We start from the raw sequence: 7482 nt of genomic DNA on the forward strand, positions 1-7482 counted from the left end.
GGTACCCCACTAGTCACTGCCTGCCACCCGGAAAAAGACCCGTTAATTCCTACTCTCTGCTTTCTGTCCGCCAACAAGTTCTCTATCCAAGTCAATACCTTGCCCCCAATTCCATGTGCCTTAACTTTACAAGCTAATTTCTTATGCGGGGTATTATCAAAAGCCTTTTGAAAGTCAAGATACACCACATCTACTGCTTCTCCTTTATCTATTTTCCCTGTTACACTCTCATAAAATTCCAGTAGATTGCTCAAGCATGATTTATCTTTTGTAATTCCATGTTGACTTTGTCCGATCCTGTCACTGTTTTCCAAGTGCTCAGCTATTACATCCTTTATCATGGATTCTAGCATTTTCCCCACTACCATTGTCGGGCTTACCGGTCTGTAATTCCCCGCTTTCTCTCTACCACCCTTTTTGAATAGCGGGGTAACATTAGCTACCCTCAAATCCATGGGTACAGTTCCAGATTCCAGCGAATTTTGGAAAATGTTCAGTAATGCTTCTACTATTTCTATGGCCACCTCCTTAAGTACATTAGGATGTAAATGATCAGGCCCTGGGGATTTATCGGCCTACAATCCCGTCAATTTCCCTAACACCATTTCACTACAAATACCGATTTCTTTCAGTTCCTCCCTCTCATCAGACCGTATGTTCTCCAACATCTCTGGGAGGTTATCTGTGTCCTCCTTTTTGAAGGGAGAACCAAAATATGGATTTACTTGGTCTGCCATTTCTTTGTTCCCCATTATAACTTCCCCTGCTTCTGACTGCAAGGGACCTACACTTGATTTCCCTAATCATTTTCTCTTCACATATCTATAAATGCTCTTACAGTCAGTTTTTATGTTCCCTGAAAGCTTACTTTCATATTCTATCTTCCCCTTCTTAATTAATCCTAACATTACTGGTGGTGACATTAATCTAACTCGTCTGATGGTGACCCTGCATTAACATTACTAGTGGAGACACTATACTAACATTACTGGAGGTGACATTACTCTAACATTACAGGTGGAGATACTGTTCCAGCATTATTGGTGGTGACATTACTCTCACATTACTGGTGGTGACCCTACATTTAACATTACTGGTGGTGGCCCTATGCCAGCATTACTGGTGGTGACCCTTGTCTAACATTACTGGTGGTGACCGTACTCTAACATTACTAGCTGGTGACCCTACTCTAACATTAATGGTGGTCTCCTTACTCTAACATTACTGGTGTTGACCCTCATCCAACATTACTGGTGGTGACCTTACTCTAACAGTACTGGAGTTGACCCTACACTAACATTTCTGGTGATGACACTACTATAATATTACTGGTGGCGACTCGACTCTACTATTACTGGTGGTGACACTACTCTAACATTAATGGTGGTGACCCTACAATAAATTTGCAGGTGATGGCCCTATTCTAATATTACTGGTGGGGAACCTGCTGTAACAATACTGGTGGTGTCCCTAAATTAACTTTACAGGTGATGGCAATACTCTAATATAACTGGTGGTGACTCTGCTCTAACATTATTGGTGATGACCCTACTCTAACATTACTGCTGGTGACTCTACTCTAATATTGCTCATTGTGACCCCAGTCTTACGTTACTGGTGGTGACCCTACTCTATCATTATTGGTGATGACCCTTCTCGAACATTCTTGTGGATGATCGTACTCTAATATTACTGGTGGTGACTCTACTCTAATAGTACTGCTGGTGACCCTACTGTAACATTAAAAGTGATGCATCTACTCTAATGTTCCTGGTGGTGACCCTACTCTATCGTTACTGGTGGTGACCCTACTCTAATATAACCTGTGGTGACCCTCCTCTAACATTAATGGTGGTGACTCTACTCTAACATTGCTGGTGATGATCCTACTCTATCATTATTGGTGGTGACCCTATTCTAACAGTAGAGGTGATGACTCTACTCTAACATAACCTGTGGTGACCCTACTCCAGCATTAATGGTGGTGAACCTACTCTACCATTGCTGGTGATGACTCTACTCTACCAACACTGGTGTTGACTCTACTCTAACATTACTGGTGGTGAGTCTCCTCTAACATTACTGGTGTTCATTCTACACTAACAATAATGGTGATGACTCTACTCTAATATTACAGCTGATGAATCTATTCTAATATTACTGGTGGTGACACTACACTAACATTACTGGTGGTGACCCTGCTCTAACATTACTGGTGATGACTCAACTTTAATGTTACTTGTAGTGACCCTCACAGAAATCACAGAAACCACACATTGCAGATAGAGCCCATTTCAGCCCATCGAGCCTGCACCGACACATATCCCACCCGATCCTCGTAACTCCTACACCAACACATATCCCACCCTATCCCCCATAACCCCACGTACTTAATCCCCCTAACACTAAGGATCAATTTATCACAGCCAATCTTTCTAACCCGCACATCTTTGGACTGTGAGAGGAAGCCAGAGCACCCAGAGGAAACCCACGCAAACACGGGGAGTATGTGCAAACTCCACACAGATAGTCATACCAAGGCCGGATTCGAACCCGGTTCTACTGGCGCTGTGAGGCAACAGTGCTAACCAGTATGCCACCGTGCATTACAGCTGATGACTCTACTCTAATATTACTGGTGGTGACCCTATTCTACAATTACTGGTGGTGATTCTACTCTAATATTACTTGTGGTGACCCTACACTAACATTACTGGTGGTGACTCTGCTCTAACATTACTGGCGGTGAGTCTACTCTAACATTACCGGTGATGATTCTACTCTTACAATACTGGTGATGACACTTCTCTATTATTACTTGTGGTGAATCTACTCTAATATTACTGGTTGTGACTCTGCTCTAACATTACTGGTGGTGACCCAACTCTGATATTACTGTTGGTGACCCTACACTAACAGTACTGGGTTTGACACTACTTTAACATTACTAGTGATGACCCTACTCTAACAGTACTGGTGATGAAGCTACTCTGATATTACTGGTGGTGAATCTACTCTGATATTAATTGTGGTGATGGAACTTTAACATTACTGGTGATGGCTCTACTCTAACATTACTGATGGTGACCCAACTCTGATATTACTGTTGGTGACCCTACTCTAACAGTACTGGTGTTGACACTACTTTAACATTACTGGTATTGATCCTACTCTAACATTAATGGTGGTGACCCTACTCTAACATTATTGGTGTTGACTCTACTCTGATGTTACTGGTGGTGAATCTATTCTAACATTACTGGTAATGATCCTAATCTAACACTTGCTGAGGTGACTCTACTCGTACATAACTGGTGGTGACCCTACTCTGATATTAACGTTGGTAATCCTACTGTAACTGTACTGGTGTTGACACTACATTAACATAACTGGTGATGAACCTGCTCTAACATTATTGGTGATGACTCTACTCTGATATTACTGGTGGCGAATCTACTCTAATATTATTGGGGGTGACGCTACTCTATCATTACTGGTGGTGTCCCGACTCTAACATTACTGGTGATGACTCTAAACTGATATTATTGGTGGTGACTCTACTCTAACATTACTGGTGGTGACGCTACTCTAACATTACTGGTGGTGATTCTACTCTAACATTACTGGTGGTATCCGACTGTAACATTACTGGTGATGACTGTACTCCAATATTACTGGTGGTGACCCTAGTCTAACATTACAGGTGATGACTCTACTCTCATATTACTGGTGGTGATCCTACATTAACATTACTGGTGGTGACTCCACTTTAACATTACTGGTGGTGTCTCTACTGTAACATTACTGGTGATGACTCTACTCAAACATTACCGGTGATGATTCTACTCTTTCATTATTGCTGATGACACGACTCTATCATTAATGGTGGTGAATCTACTCGAATATTACTGGTGGTGACTCTACTCTAACATTACTGGTGATGTCTCTAACCTAATATTACCTGTGGTGACCCTACTCTAACATTACTGCTGCTGATTCTACTCTGACATTACTGGTGGTGACTCTATTCTAATTTTACTGGTGGTGATCCTACTCTAACATTACTTGTGGTGACTCTACATTCACATAACTGGTGGTGACCCAACTATGATACTACTGTTCGTGACCCTACTCTAGCAGTACTGGTGTTGACACTATTTTAACATTACTGGCGATGACCCTACTCTAACATTACTGGTGATGACTCTGCTCTGATATTACTGGTGGTGACTCTACTCTAATATTAATTGTGTGATGGAAATCTAACATTACTGGTGTTGGCTCTACTCTGATATTACTGGTGTTGATCCTACTCTACCATTATTGGTAATGGCCCTACTCTAACAATACTGGTGATGACCCTACTCTAACATTATTTGTGGAGACTCCACTCTAACATAACTGGTGGTGACCCTACTCTGCTTTAAATGTTGGTGACCCTACTCTAGCAGTACTGGTGTTGACTCTACTCTAGCTTTATTGGTGGTGAATCTACTCAAATACTACTGGTTGTGACTCTACTCTAACATTATTGGTGCTGACTCTACTCTGATATTACTGGTCGTGACTCTATTCTAATATTACTGGTAGTGATCCTACTGTAACATTTGCTGTGGTGACTCTACTCTTACCTAACTGGTGATGACTCTACTCTAATATTACTGTTGATGACCCTAATCTAACATTACTGGTGGTGACCCTACACTAACATTACAGGTGATGACTCTACTCTCATATTACTGGTGGTGACCCTACGCTAACATTACTGCTGATGACCCTACTCTAACATTACTGGTGATGACTCTACTCTGATATTACTGGTGGCGAATCTACTCAATATTATTGTGGTGATGTCACTCTAACGTTACGGGTGATGACCCTCCACTAATATTACTGTAAGAAGTTACACAACACCAGGTTATAGTCCAAAAGCTTTATTTGAAGTCACAAGCTTTCGGAGCGCTGCTCCTTCGTCAGGTGAAGGGGAGAGATGCATAAAGACACAGCATATATAGTCAGAGAATAATGTCAGATGTTTACAGGTAATCTTTCTAACTGCCCTTTATCACACCTCGGCAGAGAGATAATCACAGCAATCAAAGGTGTGAATGGTGTCCAAACATGTCCGTCAGGAAAATATTACATCAAAGAACAATGAGGTGGGGTCACACGGGGTCAAATGTTGCAGATGCTGGGGTCTGTGTGAAAACGAAAAAAAAAACAAAAAACATTTTTTTTGCTGGAAATCACAGCAGGTCCGGCCTCATCTGTCTAGAAGTCTCCCACGTACTCCCCTTGTTGGAGACTTCTACTGCCTCCGAAAGTTACACAAAGCCAACACACCCGGACGTCCTATCATATCAGGCAACGGAACCCTGTGTGAAAACCTCTCTGGAGACGTTGAGGGCATCCTGAAACCCATTGTACAGGGAAACCTCAACTTCTGTTGTGACACTACAGACTTCTTACAGAGACTCAGCACCCATGAACACTCCTCGCCACGATGGACGTCTCAGCACTCTACACCAGTATCCCCCACGAAGACGGCATCATTGTGACAGCCTCATTACTCAACACCAACAACAGCCAATCACCAGACGCCATCCTACAACTCATCTGCTTCATCCTTGACCTCAATGTCTTCACCTTCGACAACCAGTTGTTTACCCAAACACACGGAACAGCCATGGGGACCAAATTCGCACCCCAATACGCCAAAATCTTCATGCACAAGTTCGAGCAAGACATCTGCGCTGCACAGGACCTCCAACCAATGCTATACAGCAGATACATCGACGACATTTTCTTCCTATGGACCCATGGCGAAGAATCACTGAAAAGACTACACGATAACATCAACAAGTTCCATCCCACCATCAAACTCACCATGGACTACTCCTCAGAATCGGTTTCTTTCTTGGACACACGAATCTCCATCAAAGACGGATAGCTCAGCACTTCACTCTACCGCAAGCCCACGGACATCCTCATGATGCTCCACTTCTCCAGCTTCCACCCTACCCATGTTAAGATGCCATCCCCTGTGAATACACAGGATCTGCTCAGATGAGGAGGAACGCGATGGACACCTACAGACGCTGAAAGACGCCCTCGTAAGAACGGGATGTGATGCTCGACTCGTCGATCGACAGTTCCGACGGGCCACAGTGAAAAATCGAATAGACCTCCTCTGCAGACAAAAATGGGACACAACCAACAGAGTAACCTTCATCGTCCAGTAATTCCCCGGATCGGAGAAACTACGTCATGTTCTTCGCAACCTTCAACATGTCATCGATGACGACGAACACCTCGCTAAGGCCATCCCCACGCCTCCAATACTTGCCTTCAAATAGCCACCTAACCTCAAACAGACCATCGTTTGCAGCAAATTACCCAGCTTTCAGGAGAACAGCGACCACGACACAACACAACCCTGCCACGGCAACCTCTGCAAGACATGCCAGATCATCAACACAGATACCATCATCACACGTGAGGACACCACCCACCAGGTACATGGTACATACTCATGTGACTCGGCCAACGTTGTCTACCTCATACGTTGCAGGAAAGGATGCCCGGAGCATGGTACATCGGCGAGACCATGCAGACACTGCGACAATGGATGAACGGACACAGCACAACAATCGCCAGGCCGGAGTGTTCCCTCCCAGTCGGGCAACACTTCAGCAGTCAAGGACATTCAGCCTCCGATCTTTGGGTAAGCATTCTCCAAGGCGGCCTTCGAGACACACGACAACGCAAAATCGTTCAGCAGAAATTGATAGCCAAGTTCCGCACCCATGAGGAAGACCTGAACCGGAATCTTGGGTTAATGTCACGCTACATGTAACCCCACGTGACGTTGGCTTGTCCTCTCTACACAGATGCGGACGGACCTGCTGTGATTTCCAGCAAAAAAATGGTACTTGTCTGTTTTTTTGTTTTTCACACAGACCCCAGCATCTGCAACATTTCACCCCGTGTGACCCAACCTCATTTTTCTTTGATGTAATGGTTTCCTGACTGACCTGTTTGGACACCATTCACACCTTTGATTGCTGTGATTATCTCTCTGCCGAGGTGTGATAAATGGCAGTTCGAAAGTAAACATCTGACATTATTCTCTGACTATGTAAGCTGTGTCTTTATGCAACTCTGCACTTCACCTGACGAAGGAGCAGCGCTCCGAAAGCTTGTGACTTCAAATAAAGCTGCTGGACAATAACCTGGTGTTGTGTGACTTCTTACATTTGTCCACCCCAGTCCAATTCCGGCATCTCCACACCATGGCTAATATTACTGGTGTTGCTCCGACTCTGACATTATTGGTGATGACCCTACTCTAACAATACTGGTAATGACAGTACTCTAACATTACAGGTGGGGACACTACTCTAACATTACTGGTGGTGACCCTACTCTAACATTATTGTGGTGATTCTACACTAACGTTAATTGTGATGACTCTACTCTAAT

General features: G+C 43.8%; 1 pseudogene; it reads left to right on the forward strand.

Annotated features, from left to right (window-relative positions):
* The window catches only part of LOC147087625 (uncharacterized), a 28705-nt pseudogene extending 22073 nt beyond the window's left edge, over window positions 1-6632 (forward strand).
* The last annotated feature ends 850 nt before the right edge of the window (window positions 6633-7482 follow it).

Source organism: Somniosus microcephalus, unplaced genomic scaffold (assembly GCF_052327205.1).
Source record: "Somniosus microcephalus isolate GS21.2 unplaced genomic scaffold, FLI_Smic_1.0 unresolved_chr5, whole genome shotgun sequence".
NCBI classification, from domain to species: domain Eukaryota; kingdom Metazoa; phylum Chordata; class Chondrichthyes; order Squaliformes; family Somniosidae; genus Somniosus; species Somniosus microcephalus.